The following is a 19,269-nucleotide window of genomic DNA, read 5'->3' as shown; positions in this document are numbered from 1 at the left end:
TAGCAATAACATCTTTATCCTAGTCCACCGTTTTCAATACTAGGTGCTGCATATCCAGCAAAGCATTTCATTATTTCGTTCTCAGTACTCGTCCTAAAGGCTAACTGCATATGAGACAGAAACCTACTGGAGTCTAGATATTGTGTACATGGATTCCAACTACTTTCTCAAGTACCGTGGCCATATCTGATGCAGCTTCTATGGTTGATAAGCTGGCTGTATCACAGAGGTCCAAAGATGTCTTCTCTTTCACAGAGGAGCGACCCATGATTGTTTTAGGCACCTCAAGAATTGCTTTCACATCAAATATTGATTGATCATTTTGATACTAGTTGTTAAAAGTCATGTCTATATTGCTTCCTCATCCCTTTGATCGCACCCTTATCCTCAGTCTTGTTTTAAAACGGTTCACTAAGGTGCTCCTGAGCTTGAGTTTTAATATGGTTAAACTTGCTCTTGTTCATTTTCTGTGATGTCTTCTTCCTACTTGCCCTTAAATCAAGGTTAAATGTCAGCCATTGTTAGCCTTAGCTGCACAGATTCTTTCCAGCAATAGAGAACCCAGAAATCCACTTCAATCTAATATTCTCCTCGAACAACAAATCAGCAAAGTAGTTAAGGAATGTGTTTACTAACTTAATTTGATCCAGACATCTTTCAGTTCCTAAAGGCATTCAAGGTAAGGACCCTGCTGAGAGTAATTATATTATAAAGATTGGACTATTGATCCAGGAACCTCCATAAATCCTGACTGTATGCACATGCTGGACTTTTGAACTGGCCCCATTTTCAAGATCCATCTCTTTATTTGGGGGTAGCAGGCTTGCTCCCCATGTGGCTGGACATCAAGACTATGCCACATTGCCACTCTGCCCACCTACCACCCTCCTTGCCAATATTGCCCAAAACTCATTCCCGCCATTCTTGTAAAAGAGGTCTACCATCTAAAAGGAGGAGCCTCTCAGGGGCGTCTTTCTGGGCCATGGTCCTCCCAGTGACTGAACCAGAAATCTTGCTGTAGTTGAAATGAGATCTCCGACTGGTCATGCATTTTGGAAGCCATTTTGAACACACTACTTTAAATACCACACCCAAGCATTTACTTTTTCTTGGCTTGATGTATTTTGCTTGAATGACATGCAGTGTTTGTGAAATCTTCAGCGTACCTATCTTCGGGTACCTGGACTCGCTCCTGTCTTTGCTGTGTCTTCCAGGTTCTCAACTCTTCAACTCTTGCTGCAGTCCGACAAGAGTTCCCCAAGCACACTTACTGACACAGAAATAATTAAAGGTAAAACAAAAACTACATATCATGCATGAAAAAGCAGAATCTTGAAGGAACTCACACACACAAGGAGATGTAGACACCTCATCTAAAAATGAAAAAGTCAGTACACCAACATCCATTATCCATTTTTGTCAGCGATCTTTATTTCAATCATTATTGTAAACAGATTTTCAAGAAGCAAGAACCTTTTAGCGCGCATTCAAATAAGGTTGTCTTTCTATGTCCCAGGATGACAGAGCACCTTATGAGTGGAATGGAGTGGAACTTTCGAAAGGTGATTGCAGTAAACAGGCAGGATGTATAACGCAATCTAGGCATTGACTCCTTACCCAATTTGGTGACATTCGATGAAAGCCATTACCCCAGTCTGAAAAATCTCAGCACATCCTACGTCCTACCTCTTTATCAAGGTGCATGTGTACTATTCACCCCAGTCTCTACATCCCCTCGAGAGTAGTAGTCGCCTCACGAATGGATGAGCAAGCTGAGGACTCATTTCTCCAGGGGGTTGATGGTTTATTGTGGCTCGCCTGGTTTTAAGGTAAGTGGGGTTGACACAAACTTGCGGCAGTGACAGACATCCTCTCCAACACAGTGGTTGCAAGGATTAATCAATTTGTTAACATATTGGAAAGGGTCCTGTTATCTGTTTGTTTTTTGTTGATTCATAAACTGCCCAGTCCGTTGTGGCAGATCAAACGCAAAGGTGGATGGTTCATTATGATCTACACTAAAGTATTAACTGGACTCCCCCCATCTCCTAAACTGGTGTTTTTTTAAGAACAAACAATTTGGTACCAAACATGGAAAGTGCTTTTTTTCATTGTTTGATATACAATCTCAACTGTGAGGTCCATGAGTCCTTAACCAGGCATGGTCTTTGGATGGTTGGTGGATCCATATCCCCTATGCAAACATCCAAAATAAAGGGCCAGATGTACAATCATGAAGTTTAGCAAGTCGCAAATTGCAACTCGCTAAACTTAATGTACAACAGTGTCTCAGACACTGTTTGCAATTCCCGATGAGGTCGCAAATTGCATGCCTCATAAATATTAATGAGGCTGTCGCAATTTGGGACCCCATCGGGAATAGCTAGCACTCACATGGATGGTGTCCTTAACCCGTTCCATGCTCATGACGAGCTCAGCTCGTCATGAGTTGCGCCGCTCGCATGCTCATGACGAGCTCAGCTCGTCATGTAATGCGGTCTTTTAAAAAAAAGCCGCACAGCGCGAAAATCGCAGCCGCACGCATGCGGTTAAAAGAAAACGGGATGCATTAAAAAAAAAAAACTTTTCATTTTCATTTTTTAAGGGCAGGCAGTGGTCCCTGGGATCACTGCCTGCTCTTAAAAAATATTTACGCACACACTCATAAAAAAGAAGGGGGTCCCCTGGAGACCCCATCCCGTTTGTCAGTGGTTTACGACCTACTTGAAGTAGGTGGGAAACTGCGAGTGTTTTGCGACTGCAAATGCGGTTGCAAAACAGTACATGGCATGGTGACTTGCTATTAAGAAGGGACGCCCCTTCCTAATAGCGAGTGGGCCGCCAGGGTGGGGGTCGGTTTTGGGCTTCTGGGGCCGTTTTTGTTACCTGGGGCCAGCAATATCAGCCCCCTGTAACAAATTAGCCAAAACCGGCCCTAGCAAACAGCTTAGCCGCACCCCTCTGACCCCACCAGGGTGGCCGGCCGAGCAATTTGCCAAGCCCCGTTTCGGTTCTCAATCCGGCCCTGGTTGTATATCTGGCCCAAAATGTAATATTCCTCAATGACACCAGATCAGCCTAAGAGTCATCCGTAAATTCATGTCCCTGAAGAACAGCAAGAACCCTCCTTTTAGCCACACTGGATCTCCTTCCTCTCTCCATACTTGCACGGGTACCCATGCAGTTCATCCACTTGGGACATTTTGTGTAAGACAATTAAGTAATCACTAGAATCTCAAGCCTCATATTCCTCTTCATGCCCTCAGTGTAATGCTTCACAGGATGAAAGAAGGCCTTTCTCCCACTCATTACCCATCATGTACCTTTGTTGTGCATATTTATGCCTTCCTGGTCGATCCAAGAGCAGAATTTCAATTTGTAAACGGTATTTTCGGCCCACATGCAAAGCAAGGCTCCCTTTCCTACAAGAATACATATTAAATACTGATAAAAGTAAAGACTCTATAAATACATTTAGCACCTAATATTTTTTTTTTAATTCATATTATTTAAAAAGGATAAAAATCCTCTTCTTCTTTTGACCCGCAGTCTTCCTTAAAGTATATCTAGCCATGGACATGGATAGCATGGTTCAAGGGACAAATGCAAGGCCGGCAAAGTTCCCTGTCTGTATACCAATTTTGCCCTCAGGTCCAAGATTTTTCTCCAATATACCTGTCCTTTTTGTTGCTTGAGAGACAAGTCACTTAGGAGAAGAGATGTGTTCATCCGGCTCGTCTAACTGTTCTCTTAGAAGCAACTTACTGATGGCGCTCATTCTTATTGAACTGTCCATATGGCAGTCTACTAAAAAATTAAAATCTGTGACAACACAGAGGCATTTAGCAGAGATTTCTGTTCTTCTGTTAAGGGTTTTGTCTAATAGTAAACTACCTCCTCTCTAGCTAACTAGCAGTATTAAGACCTTTTGTACACTTGGCGTAGGGTTGGACATCCCCCTGTGTTGGATATGGGATCCATTGTCCAGTGCACCCATTATCTGTTTGGGATCCATTGTCCAGTGCACCCATTATCTGTTTGGGATCCATTGTCCAGTGCCCCCATTATCTGTTCTTTTGCAAGGTAGGGGCATTGTGTTGTTATCATGGAGTTTACTTGCCTCTTTGAAAGCATTTGAGTATTACTCCGGGCTTGGAATAGTGCCAAGGTAACTATCTTACTTACTTTAAGCCAGAGTATTGCAAAGGAGGACGTGCTATTCGGTTTGAAATGTTACTACCTTTTTTTGTATTTAAACATATTTTATCGTAATTTCAGTTGGCATATGACATAACATACTCATATCAGAGCTGCATTGCATAATTAAGTGGTGCATTTATGCTCACAACATTGTATAAGATGCTCACCATGTGTGTTGCGATAACATGGATATCAAACCGAAGAGGGTAGCAACAAAATAGAGGTTCAACAATCCCCAAACGCCCTGTCCCCCCCTCCCCCCATCTAGAACAGTGGGTGGTCATGTTGTAAGTAGAGTTACAATCGGTAGAGTCTATGTTGAGTCTGGTGTGTCCTCGCAGGTATTTTGTTACATGTGGCCTACTCAGCCTTTGAACACTTATAGATGGCTGCTGTGATACAAGGGAAGAATGAATAACCCCATGAGGGCATTTGGCCGCACTACTGAACAGGCATTAGGTGCTAGGCATGGATCCACAAGGCACCAGCTATTACGCCCCCCCCCCCACCCAGTGAACCCCTCCAAGGCTATGACCAGGATACGCATCCTATCCCCACTTACTCAGGCACCCGACACCTTTGCACAAAACCTTTCAAGTAGTGTCTTGTAATCGGAGATTGGTTTCTTACGTAGGCCCCTATACTCCTCACGTTGCAGCGCTTCACTTTCTGCCATGCCCTACTGCAAGACTTCCTCCCACTGAATCTCTACTCTAGGACCTTGCAATGATTCCCAGTGCCCCGAAAGCAGTCTCCTGGCTAGTAGCATAGAGAGGCCTTTAAAGTGCTGGAGCACTTTTGCAGTTTTGGGCAAAGGAGATAACCCCAGTATGCAGTGTTCTTGCTTGGCCAAGTGGTGTAAGTCAGTCAGTTCAGCTAGTGCTGTTGAGACCCCCCCTCGTCCCCCCAATACCCAATCACAGAAGGGCAAGACCAAAACATGTGTATTATTTCTGCATTCAGCGTCCAACAACGCGGGCACTTGGAAATTGCTGCTGGGAACATTGTGTTACTTTTGTGTGGGGTTAAATATGCCCTGTGTAATACTGAAAATTGAAGAAACTTGAATCATGTATTATGTCACATTTTCTTAGGATATCCCAAAATATAGGACCCTTCCCTCTCCCTGAGCTGCCTAGGCAGGTCAGTTTCCCATGTAACTTTCAGCGGAGTGAGCGATGTCATGAGGTGAGCCCGATAGTGCCAACGCATTGTCTCCCATGCCCCATTGTATGTAGTGCATGAATTAATTCATAAGTAATGGGTTCTGTATTATCCAACGGCCAATGTTTGCAAACATAACAGAGAACACTAGCGTGGGTCAAGAAGGATGAGTCAGGCAGTCCATGAGTTTGTGTAAAGTCTGCATGGGACATGATGATGCCTTCTGGGAACAGCGATCTGACCAACATCACCCCTGCCTGGTCCTACTGAGCCAGACTGCGGACAATGAATGTGCCTGAGGAAGGCCACAGAGTGGAATCTTTGGGGCGTATGGCGCCCGTGTGTTGGAGTATTTCAGTGCCAATTTTCAATAAATTAGGGCTATGCATAGTGAGAGCGAACCCTTGTGTAATGCTGAAGACTCTAGACACAGCAGTATATGCAACCTTCCCTGCCGTAGGTGTATGGTTGTGTATTCCTTTTCAAACAAGTTATGTCCTGCCAGCCAGTATGATACCCATTGTAGCTGCCCGGCTATGCTTTGAAATCAGGAGCCCCCATTTCTCCCATGGATGCCGGTAGCTGCAATTTAGATAGGCAGACTCTATCACGCCCTTTCCCCCATGTGGGGTCAATCAACATGGCGTTCACAAGTTTAAATACCCAGCCAGGACTACCAGCGGGAGGTTCACGAAAGGATACAGTAAAGATAGTAACATCATCCTTTCTGCCAATTCCAGCCTGTCTGCAATCGATACAGGTAATATGACCCTGAGGACACCTGAGGTCTCCGTGAGATAATCATGTTTTGGCCAATGCCATCAGAGTGGTTAATACCTTCGGTGCTAATGACGGCTCCCGGCCATCATGAGTCAGAGTAGACGCGTGCTCATGACGGACGGGAGCAGTCAGAACGTTGCCGCTCCGCCCACGTGTGGTTAATTCCCCGCCTGTGCCAGCGGGTGAAGTTCTGACGGCTCCCGGTCGTCATGAGCACACGCCCCGTGTAATTTATGACGGCCGGGAGCTGTCATAAGTACCTGAGCGCCACGCCTACCCCCGCCCCACCGCTGCAAGATTCGCACCGCGGTGAAGGGGTTGATGTCACCAGGGCGTATCCATGGAGTTGTCGTTTCTGTTGGGAATTTAAAAAAGTCTGAAGCCCTGGCCTTCTGGGGGATATGAGCCACATTCCAAGAAATAATTCCAACCAGAGAGTTGATTTCCTTCGAACGCCTGCTCCTTTACTAGTCAATCCAAGTTGCTTATTTTGGGGTATTTCTTTTTCAGCCCCATTGGGGGTCCTTCCATCCAAATAACACTGCTTAATCTTTTCCCATTGGTCGGGCCACAGATAGCCAGCCGTTAGAAATTGGGTTGTTGGTTGACTGGGGTGTGAGTCCTGGTCAAGAAGCAACCACAATCCTATTCAAGGTAAAGCACAAGCAAACCCCAAATTAACCGATGCTCAACCCACTGGTAGCTTGACACTGAGTACACCACAGAAAATAATCCCACACCAGATTAGAAAAATAGAGCCTAGTTTAATAAATAAAACAAGACCAAAATGGCAAAAATCCAATCTGTAGATCAGATCTAACGTTTGTGATGAAAATAGAGGATAAAAGCACAAAGCTCCATCTGTGGCTATCTGGTCACGTCGGACCAGGACAAAGTTATATGTTCAGGTCGACAATGATGGATCGCGGGTCATGTACAGGGGCCCACCTAGGTCCACTGAATACAGTACCTTACATCCTGGTGTGCAGTCTGTACTGCATTGTTTTGCAAGATCTTGCGTTGTCCAGCGTCGGGTCCGAGGAAACTGTGCATCAGGGCTTTGTTGGGCTTGCTGTCACTTTGTGTCGGTTCCGATGAGCTCGCAGCTGTGCAGCAAGGCTTTGTGGGGCTCGACTTCGCTCAGTGTCGATTCTGATGAGGCTGGCAGCTGTGAGGCAAGGCCTTGCGGGCTTCAGGTCAGGTCTGATGAACACCACAGCTGGGTTTGGCAGAAGCACCTTCAGACCCACTTTCAAGGGCCCAGGACTGGGGTGTCACGACTTGGGAGGGCAGGACTCACAGATGGCAGAGTCCAGGTGCTGGGTTTAAGGTTGTTGGAAGCCTGTTATGTCCCTGAGGCTTCTGATCAGGAGGCCAGCTAACTAGCCCTTGGACTCACTCAAGGTTAATTAATTGCTAACTGCTGTCAGAGGCTGACAATCATTTTAAAAACGCACATTGTGCTGAAACTTAGAGCGGAAGCTCGCTTTTAATAACTGTCTGTACTGTTGTTGTGTATACTGTGATTTTAGAAGCACTCTGATTGAAAGAGCACACACTTGCACTCACCAGTCTGCAGCACTTGCTAGCCGGGGACTGTTTTCCGCCTAGTTTCTCAGGCAACCGGCATTCCAGCCAATCGTGGGTTGTCGAGGGCGGGACAGGGGCAGTCACCTGACGGAGTGTCGAGCGGTTAGCGCTCTAGACCTCCGCTTCCTGGCGACTATTTAGCCACTCGTCGGCCTCAGCGCGCAGCGATGGCGCGCAGGGTAGGCGCCTCTGACTGCGCCGAAGACGAGCCCAAGACCAGCCCGTCTGTGCCCGTCCGGGCCTGGTCGGGACCCGGGGCACGAAACGCTGATATAGGTAAGATCACAGCGGATCAGATACGGGCGTTGCGCCCAAACATTAACAGCAACTGTGCCATTTTAAAGCCCTCTTTAAAAGGTATACATGTTTGCCCTCACTGTGCTTTTGCACTAACTAATATTCAACCTTACTCTGAGGTCCCACACAAGCTTAGCCCACCCATTCAAACCTCTGTTTCAAACTCTCGTACTTTTACTTTTTATACAGTTAATTGTAGATCACTGCCCCAACACAAAGCAGATATCCATCACCTCCTAATGGAAGAAAAACCCTGTGCGGTATTTCTAACAGAGACCTGGTTGCATGATGGCTCAGGTCCTGACATCGCCGCCGCTCTGCCCGCCAACTACGCTATCGCTCGGGTTGATAGAGATAGACAGGTTGGAGGGGGCATTGCTGTGATCTTCGATCGTGATTTTAACTGTGATTTTGTTACGGTTGATATCCCTGGATGCGAAGCTGCATTTTTTAAAATATCTTTGAATCCAAATTTTATGTTTTCAGGCTTCCTAATTTATCGCCCCCCGGGTAGTGCCAGTGCATGGGCTACAAATCTGGTTAATTATATCTTACCCTATTTTTTGAATGCCCAAAATTTGACGATACTGGGGGACCTAAATCTCCATTTTGAGGACAAATCTAATAGTATTGCCTCTAACCTCTTGGACGATTTTAATGCCTTAAATCTGTCCCTGAGAAATGAGGGCCCAACGCACAAGGCTGGACACCTGCTGGACCCTATTGTTTCTAACATACAGGAGCTCAAATGGTTAAAAACCTACCCTATTTGTTGGTCGGACCACTTTTTAAAGCTCTTTTGTATCACCCTCACACAATCTAAGTTGCCAGGGTCTGTCCGGCCTCCAGTTTTTATGAGAAACTGGAAAAAGATAGATTTGATTGAGTTGCAGAATGCCCTACAGGTATCTCCCCCAGTTTTGGGTGATGATATGGAGGTAAATGCATTGGAAGCCCACACTTGGTTAGAGAGAGCAGTGGACATCTGCCTGCCCGTTTCCAGGTGTACAGGGAATGTCCATCGGCCTCCGGCCCCCTGGTACACGGAAGAACTAAAACTTGAAAAAACTAAGTGCAAGGGACTCGAGAGAAAGTGGCGCAAGCATTATGATTCTCAATCAAAGGAACTGTACCGTAAGGCCAGAAACCTCTATCACGGGGCCTGCTCTAGAGCTAAGGCTCTTTATGTAACCAAGACCATTAACATGGCTGCTAATAAAGCTCGGACCCTCTTCAACACAGTGAAAAACTTAGCCGGAGCAAATTCCTCGGCGGTTGCACGCCCCCTCACCTCGCAAAAATGCCAAGATCTTGCCACGTATTTTGTGGAAAAGATCGACACTATTATAGCAAATATTAATTCCCCGGTGGGGGTGGATAGGGAAGTTCCTCCCTTAGAAAGCCCACCAGGAAATCGGCTGGTTGCTTGGCCATACATTTCTGGGGGCACTTTAAAATCTCTGGCCACCTCTATTAAATCAGGTTCTCCGTGTGATCCCCTTCCTATCAATATCATGTGCCAATTGGATGATGGTGCTCTAGGAACTATTGCCGAGACACTTAATGCCTCCATCCGTTTGGCAACTGTTCCGGCGTCCTGGAAGCACGCTATGGTCAGCCCTCTGTTGAAAAAGCCATCTGCTGATCCAGAGGTCCTTGCAAATTATCGACCGATATCTTTGCTGCCTGCCTTCTCGAAAATTTTGGAGAAGCATATCCATGGTGCACTATCATCGCACGCGGAGAATAACAACCTGCTCCATTTCTCCCAATCGGGCTTTAGGGCAGGCCATTCAACTGAATCTGCCCTCCTGGGAGTTACGGAGAAAATTAGGGCACTTTTGGACGACGGGCAAACGGTGGCTCTCGTCCTGCTTGATTTGAGCGCGGCCTTCGACACCATCTCGCACAACAGACTGCTTGCCAGGCTGAGCGTGGATGGTGTCGGAGGGACCGCATTGGGCTGGATTAGATCCTATCTGAGCGACCGAACTTTCCAGATTTCGTCCTCACACGCACAGTCGGACACTTTTCGGTCACCTCATGGCGTGCCCCAGGGCTCAATTTTAAGTCCACTATTTTTCAACCTTTACCTCCGCCCCCTCGCTGATTTAGCAGAGCGAGTAGGTCTGGAACTCATGACCTACGCGGACGACTCACAGATTATTTTTTCCCTTACTAACTCAGAGTCTTCATCCCCTTCAGTCCTGAAACTTGGTCTTCAGGAGGTCTTCAGCTGGATGTCAACTAACCAGCTGAAGCTTAATGGGGAGAAGACAGAGATTCTTCTCTTGGGGAAAAATCGTGAGCTGTGGCAAGATAGACATTGGCCGCCATCTATGGGTGTTTTCCCTAGTCCGGCTACCCAGGTTAGAAACCTTGGGGTGTGTATCGATGATTCTTTGTCGATGAAGCAGCAGGCCAACAAAGTGGCTGGTACTTGTCTCACCATCATCAAATGGCTGCGGAAGATTATCTGGATGCTACCTGTGGATACCCAGAAGACCGTAGTCAATGCGCTAATAACATCTAGGCTTGACTACGGTAACATTCTCTATCTGGGCTCCAATTTAGCCGTAGTCAGACGACTACAATTGGTCCAGAACTCCGCAGCCAGGCTGTTATGTAAGATCCCTAGGACAGCAAGGATTTCGAAGCACCTTAGAGATCTGCACTGGTTGAAAGTTGAAAACCGGGTCCGGTTTAAGGCCTTGACCATTATGTTCAAGATCAGGGCAGGAACCGCACCACGGTACCTGCAGAATTTGGTCAGGCCCCATGTTCCTCTACGGAATCTCCGTTCCTTAAATGGAGCAACTTTCGTGGTTCCTAGATTCAAACTGGCCCGAATGGGAGGTAAATCTTTCTCCCACCTGGGACCAGTTCTTTGGAACTCCCTCCCTTTAGCTTTGCGCAAAGAGGAACATTTTGCCAGTTTCAAGAAAAAAGTCAAAACCTGGCTGTTTAATAAATAATTGTGTGTACTAATGGTTGTTGATCTGTGATAGTATTTGCTTTCCAGTATTTTTTCTCTTAGCCATGGCGCCGGGAAACCCTTTGTGGGTATCTGTGCGCATTACAAGTGTAAAAAATAAATAAATAAATAAGGTTCTGGCTTTAAGTGATGCAGTGAAACCGACCCTCACCTTCCTAGCCCACTGGGAAAATTCCGGGCCTGCTTAGGTAACACCTCTGCTGCAACTGGGTTCTGCAAAGTAACCATTGGGAACAGATGCCCTTAAACGGGAGGGGCTAGGGTCGTGGCATAACTTCCGGTATTGACCTTGGTCTGTCAAAAATGAAAGTTCAGGTAGGGGAGCCTCTTGCTTATGGAATCTTCACTGTCACTGACCTGAGCACTGGTCACACATGAGCTATGAATATTATTGTGTATGTACTGACAAATGACAAATATTTAGAAATTAATTTCAAGGACATTTTTCCCTACAATAATTTTATTTTTATTTTTTTAATATTTGTATTGGGATTTTTACAAACATTTAATACATTACAGATATGTGTGTCTCGTTTTCTGTACAGTGTATGGTATTGATAGCTTGGGTTACATCGGCTTGGCTTCCCTGTAATCGACATCTTACACATTTAACATGTAACATAGAACAAGTATCCTACAAAGCAAAAAGTGATGTGAAGCACAGAGCTTTAGTGTTCGCGCGTGATCCTCTAGGAATGCTGCAATGGGTGCTTAGTACACCGAAATTAGACTCATTAGGGTTTAGGATGCGACCCTTTCTGAGGAGGAATGGGCCCTCACTATTCACATGCAAAACAAGTATAATGCATTCCAGATGCGAGCGCAGTCAACTGTCTTAAAATGGGTGAGTGGAGAACTCATTTTAATTTGACAAATGGCGGTGGAAGGTTTATTGTTGTTTGTTTGACAGAATTAGAGCACTGTTCGCTTGTCTATTTATAAAATGTGAAACACTCCTTCAGTTTTCCTTTCCCAGGGCCAGGTAATGCATTTTAGGCACTCAATCTTGTTTTAAGTAAGTCAAACCCTGTAAACAATTCTTGCAAGTTGGCTTTGTAAACAGTGGTTACTTGCCAGGCTGTGGGGGAGCAGAATGACACATAGTCCAGAGCAAGGTTCTATATCATTTTCAGATGAAAACTATTAGACATGGGCATTTTGAGGCAGAATGCCATATATGTTTTACGACAGCTTTATGTCTGCTTATAAAGCGTAATCGTTCAGTCTTTATGTTACGACAGTATAGTATGTTTTAGTGGGAGAGCGCGGAGCCCTCTCGTCAGTCTGACTGACTTAAGTTAGACAGGATATATTATAATTAAGGTACTTTTTGCTTGTGTCTGTATAGAACTCAAGATATGAAGACGTTATTCGTTATTATAAATGTACCGATTACTGCTTAACTCTATTCGGAAACAGCAATATATGCATTATTGTGTATATGCCTATGTGAAGGTATTGGCTAGGGAGCAAATGGCTGCAGAACAGCTGGCAAAGCCCTGGCTTCTGAATTAGTACATCTTACAATAAGGCAGGTAATAAGTAGACTCCTATTGTGTAAGGTGGGAGTGCTTATTGAAGAGGCATATCTTCAATTTCTTTGTGGATTAATGGACCGTCAGTGGAATTCTGATGTTGATGGAGGTGTGTTTTCAGATTCCGAAGGCGGAGATGAAGACTTCCTGCCTTCTTGTATTTTCCTTAATGCGCTTCTTCGTTGTCTGTCCAGTGGTTTCCTTGTTCCTTGTGTGAAGATGGCCAGCTTCTTGGCTACAAGTGTTTCTAATGATGACTTTGTTGGAGATTCAGCTCATCTTGTACGTGACGCCTGGAGGAATAGCCAGGGGAGATCCTTCAGTGTATGGACAATGTGGGCAAACATTTTCAAGCGTTTGGTTAGATGAGTGACGGCATACAGGATGCCCTTCAGGCGTGCCAATGTGGAGGTGGAGAGGCCATTGAGCAGAGTGTGGCCTCCTTTTGGGGTTTTTGAGGCAGAAGGCCTGCACTGTTGGTCTGAATTCAGTCTTGGGTAGCAAAGCTTTCACTTTTTCAGGAGAAATAGTTAGTACTATATGATCTTGGTTTTGTGTCATTTGAAAGAGAGCTCTCAATCAAAACTGAATCCAAACGGTTTAATATGTGTTCAAAAAAAGTGCTTGTCCCCAAATTTTTGGAAGGCTGAACTGGAAGGGGGAATATGCAAGTGAGACAGGCCTTGCCTTCCTTGCTTCAGCTTCAGACAACCAAAGGTGCTCCCAATCACCTTTGATTTGTTCTGCCCGCTGGCTCAATGGCCAGCCTAGTTTGTAAATTGGGAACAACATACTCACGTAGAGATTATGAGCAGTACTCCTCCTTTAAGTTCGATTGTAGGTTGTGGAAATAGGACTGCTGCCAATATTGTGGTTCACTTTATTGGTAGTAGTTCTTCCATTTCTATGACCTTCATGGACATGAAAGAAGCACTGATGTCCTGTCTTCTGCTGCAGATGGGGACCGGGACAGTGAGGGATGTGGCAGAGCGCCAACCCCTGTTCTGGTAGTGCACACCTGTGATCACCTGCATAAATTTAGTAATGTCACGGGAAGGACGAGAATCTGTTTCAGTTCTTCACAAAGCCAACTTTGAGCCAGGCGCTGTTTTGTGCTCTTCGTAAACAGGAGGACTCATATCTTTATAATATTAGCTTTAGACAGATGCTTAAAATCCAGTTCTGCATTAGCTTGTGGGAAATATTGTGGGAGAGTTGTGTGCCATTGGTGTATTGCTTTATCCTGATGTAGTGGCAATCAGTATGGAACTCAAGAATTTTAGAAGCGAAGCGTGCCTTTAAGTCCATCCTAGCTAGGTCAGTCACCATAAATTGAGGGTTTACAAATATTCCCTTTAAATTTTACATAAAGTATATTATAATTGTCATTTGATTCTTGGGTTATGAGCGTTTCTATATCTCAACATGTGCAAGGACCTGACTTGGCAGTTTGAGCTGGACTGTTCCCATGAGGCACAGGGTCAAGACTGATTTGCACGTGGCCAGGTCTAAACTGGGGTTTTATTTATTTTATGTATTTCATGCAATTTTATATAGCGCAAACATTACCCGAAGGTGTCAGAGCGCTTTACAAAAGAACAAGTTGCAATACAAAAGGATTTAGGATTACATGAGTTACATAAAAGATACAAACAGAAAAAATTGCAAATGTACAAGTTGTAAAGTCACTCAAGTAAGATATACAAATGGATAAACTCTAAGAGTCACATAGGAATGGTAGTGAGTACAAAGGTCTACTACTTATACTAGTGGTTAGAGTTATCTCTATATACATATATATATACAAATATTAGATTTTCTCAGGATTACATTTTACCAGCGATTAGGCTTGGACAAGTATATATCACATATTTACAGAGTGAACGGAGAAATAAAAAAATAAAAAGGGGTAGAGAGTGGTAGGTGGGAGAGAAGAGTCGGAGGCTGAGATTTGTGAGAGGAGAGAGGGGGACCTGAGGGGGAGAAAGAGATAGGGCAGTCCAGCAAAAGAGAAATGTCTGGAGGGCTGCAGGATGGAATCCAATGGAGCAAAGGAAAGGACAAGAATCAACAAAATGGCGGACCCGGGTCGTGGATATTGATAGAAACCTTTAAGCATGGGCGGATTTTGCGAATTGGCAATCCGCGAAATTGCGTATTTACGGATTCGCAATCCGCAAAATCCGCGAACTCTCGCGAATTTTGCGGATTCTTTTTTTGTGTGTTCGCAAGTGTTTTTGCCATTTCGCAAGGGTTTTTTACCAGTTCGCAAACGCGAACTTACTTGTCGGGTAGCAACGGTCGCGACCATGTTGTTTCTACGTCTGGTTCATCACAGCACCCTCTGTTTCACCACTGCCACCCTCTGGCTCACCCATGCCACCCTCTGGCTCACCCATGCCACCCTCTGGTTCATCACTGTAGATTATGGGTGGAAAAGCACACCTGCCCTGCCTCAACTGACATGAATTAATTTGGGGCTAATTAATGTGTCACTGAATTTGAACTTCCAGTCTGGCACCTGCTTCCTTATCTGTAATTGCTTTCTGTTGCAGTGTAATTTTTTTTAACTGGACCTTTGTGGCATACTTGTAGCTATTCTCTGAGCCTGCTGTGAGGGTCAGAGCAGGGTCATAGAATAGTTGCAAGTAGGCAACTGAACTCTGGAGGGGCCCCTCAGGAAGCACTACAGGGAATGGTTACTAATGATAAGATTGAACTTTTGCACCTGCTGAGTGATTTCAGTTTTGCAAAAATCGTTTTTCTGCACAATATATTTTATTTTATGTTCTGAAAAAGTTCCAAAATTGTAGTTGCAGCAACTGTAATGCCCCAAACAAACTTACTGGTGAAATTTCTAATCCAAAAGTGATCCAAAGAAAGTCAAAAAGGCCTCAAATCCAAATATCCAGCAGCATCCACAAAAAGTAATCCTTCCAGGTCAAGATCCAAATCAAAGTGACCAGGACATGAACAAAGCACTGGGAGGAGCCTGCCTGCTGCACAGGAACAGGAAGTTGGAGACTGTGGGGCACTTCCTTCCTCCCACCCCCCCAAAATGGACTCCTTGCAAAAAAAAGTGCAGGCAAATGTCAACCTGAGGAGTTATTCTGATAAAAAATCATTTTCAGAAGGTTTATGCTGACTGCTGGTGGATTTCTTGTGCGAAATTGCAAATTTTGCAATTTCGCAATTGCGAGATTGTCGCTGCCCGTCTACGTGTTCGCAAGTGTTTACTCCCGCTATGCGTGATCACGGGCCTTTATGACGTACTCGCGTTGCCAAACTCTCGCTGTGCAAGGTGGCAAGCCGCGATGACGTAATAGCGGTCTACAAACTCCCGCGGGATCCCGCAGCAAGATCAAAAATGGCGCAACACACGCAAACATGGAGAAAAACAACTCTTTAAACGCTGAATGACGGTAAGTTCACGCTGCGCGCCGCAAAATTATATAATATTCTATTTGGCAAGTGCGACCAAGCAAAAAATCCGATTCGCGCGGATTTGCGAATTTTCGGCAAATTCGCGAGAGTTCGCGGATTGCGAATTTGCCGAAAATCCGCAAAATCCGCAAGCGGAACGGATTTTACGCCCATGCTTAGAAACCATCTCAAAATGGCAAGATGCACCCAGGTCAAGACCCAGAAAACCAGGAGAGCAGAGTTCCATTAAGTGGGGTCGGAGGGGTGGCATGGTGAGCAAAAGAATTATGGATTTAACCCAGATCTCTTGACTGGGGGTGAATGTTTTGATTTGTTCTGCATTCTGTCCATCAATTGTGTGTCTTTTGCCCACATGCGTGTAACGGCATGATTTCTATGCAGAAGACCTCCCAGATGTGAAGTTATGATTGTTTAAACCTGAGAAAGAGGAATGACAATTTAATGTAGTGGTGGCAAAAAGGAAAATATTTTTCGTTCAGGTGTGTCAGAATAAGAAGGATGAGTTCAATAATTAATTTCTATGCCCATCACTGTTCGTTTGCCAAACTATTAGGCATCATAGAAGGCCCCGGTGTTACAAATGCCTAGTAATATTGGTGCATGCTCTTGTTTTCTGCCAATAATATATTAAATGTTGGCTGAATGGACTTACAAATGAGTGTTGCTGGTTAACCTTTTTTGACAAATGTGTGTGAAGATATTAGAACTCCTTTAGGCCATTTTAACTCCACTGCACAGGGAACACATATGTGCATGCTAAACTGATACAAGAAACAGTGCCTACTAGAGGGCGTAAATAGGTGTTTCTTTTAAATATCCAATTCGGCTAACAATCAAACACTGTAACGGATCTTTCATCATTTACAAAAATTGGTCTACGGAATTACCAGACAGTGTCCGACGGGAATCCATCCAACTCACCCACTCCGCATTCAAGAACAAGACCCACAATAATAACACAGTCAAACAGGAATACATAAGGTGAGGGACAAACAGTGGGTGCAAGATGCCTTCCTAGAGGTTCGCGGTTTAGTCATGTCTTAGTCTACGAAATAGGAAATACATTTATAATTCTCTTCATTTAGAGCACTTACCAACGTTTTAATCATGTATTACCATTATATTAACATGAATACCTTTTTAACTAACATCTTTTGCTAAGCTATCCTAATTGATTACATTTGTAGTGTAGAGCCAGATCCAACAAGGAATTAACTTTTTACAATAATAAGCTGTGCAATCTATCAATTAGTTTGGTACTGTACAATTCACAATCTAAAAAACTCACTCTTAATTCTGGGAGCAATTTATCACCAGAGACCCAAATAGAAGTTGATTTATTCAGTACTTAATAGTTAAAAAATGCAGTTCAACGACTGACAAGAAATATTCCTCTGAAAAACAATTTCTTTCTTCAGAATTCGAAAAAATGGCCACTGCCCATAGTCCATGCAGGCATTGTTCTTGAGGGAGCTCAAATTCAAAGTTATGGCAAGAGCTGCAAGACCTATTTAACAGTATTTAGTGAGTCTTTAAAGTTATCAAGATGGGTATTCTCAGACCTTCCTACCATAAGTAGAAATATCTTCAAGGAAGCAGAATACACCATGGAATTACAAAGACCAGGATACACAAATTCCGTGGATCCAATGATCAAGCTTATCCGTGCTGATTCCCTTTTTATAGGGAAATCCAAGATGTCTACAACAACGAAAGCCTGCGAGATAAGATTTCCAGAGTCTTGAAGTCTTTTTTCTTTCATTTTGCGCCATCTTCACAGACTGCAGGTGCCAGCTTTGTAGATATATTCAAGTTTGCAGCCTGAAATGGAAGCACATTAAGGGCCCTTTTTATGTTTAACTTTTTATAGATGTTTCGAAATTAACATAATAATGTTTTCAAAATCAGATCGCATAGTGAAATTCAACAAATGTATCCAACAATAATCCTCCCCTACCCCTGTTAAAGTTTGTCAAATAAACATTTCCATAGTAAATACTGTGTAACAATCCGAGCACAGCTTTCTGGTGGCATATTTACAAAGTTCTAGATAGTAGGACAGTTCTCTCTACTTTGCTTTCCTCAGAAAGACATGTCAATCTCTACCCCCTTATAAACATCTGTGCTGAAGGGGTCAGGGTATCCAGAGGTTCTAAAAGCTTGGAAAGCATTGCTGCCAAGGCCTGTAGGTCGTCAGTAAGTTTATTTTCCCTATGTGTTTTACACAGTTTCTTCTTTTTTTTTTGCTGGGATCCGTCCCAACAGATACTGCCCTACATCCCTGACAAGAGACCACCCAGTGGTCGCGTTCAGGGACTTTAAATTCGCCTTCGAGTAGGCCTCCAAATTAGGACCTCCCCAAAACATCTCCCTGTACGGCACAGCAGATGCAGGGAGGAGGGTACCGCTGGGTACATTTCATGTAGTGTAATTGGGGTGAGGTAAACCTGATGCAACATATTAAATTGGAGTAACTTAAATCTTGCATTAGTATAGGTTGCCTTCACCCACTCAAGGATTCCCTCCCAATCCTTTGCCGAAAGTGGTGCTTCCGACTACTCATGCCACCTAGCGGCTAACCCCGACTAGCAGTAGTGGGGAGGGGAGGTGGGAGGACGAGGGGAGAAAGGGCAAAGAAAAAATAAATAAAGTCTGAGCGCCGTGGTTCAGTCCTCGGATGAGGAATGGGAGCCTGGGCATGTTCTCCACCCAGGCTGTAATGCAGCCTGGGTGGAGAACATGCAAAGTGCCACTGAATGTTTGGCTGGCCCCAGAGGGCCGACCAAACATTCATGCACACTTAGGAGGGTGCCACCACTCCTCCACCCTGGGCAGCCTATTCTTCCCCCCCCAAAAAGTGCCTTAGCACAGAAAAATAAAATGATAACATCGCATTATTATCATTTTATTTTTCCTTTTTTTCCATACAGAGACTTAGTGGAGGAGCCACCCCTGATGCCATGTAGATGAGTGAGATCGGTCTCTGGCCTCCAGCCATGGTTAACAGCATCCTCAATGTCTGGGATGGCTGTGGGAACTGTGGGAAGAAAGGCCATATCCCACGGGCTGTCGAAGCAATCTTTGCAAACTGTAGGAATTGGTCAGCTCCTAACTCAAATGTTTCTATGGGTTCTGTCTAGGTGACAAACCTATCATTTGGGTAAACGCCGGCCTGCAAAGTCTTTCACCTGCCAGCATGCCACCTTTCTATCGACATAGTCTGTGTAATGAGCCTGAATAAGTGCAACGCCCAAATATTTATGT

Source organism: Lissotriton helveticus, chromosome 9 (assembly GCF_964261635.1).
Source record: "Lissotriton helveticus chromosome 9, aLisHel1.1, whole genome shotgun sequence".
Classification (NCBI taxonomy): domain Eukaryota; kingdom Metazoa; phylum Chordata; class Amphibia; order Caudata; family Salamandridae; genus Lissotriton; species Lissotriton helveticus.
This window is presented reverse-complemented; position numbering follows the sequence as displayed.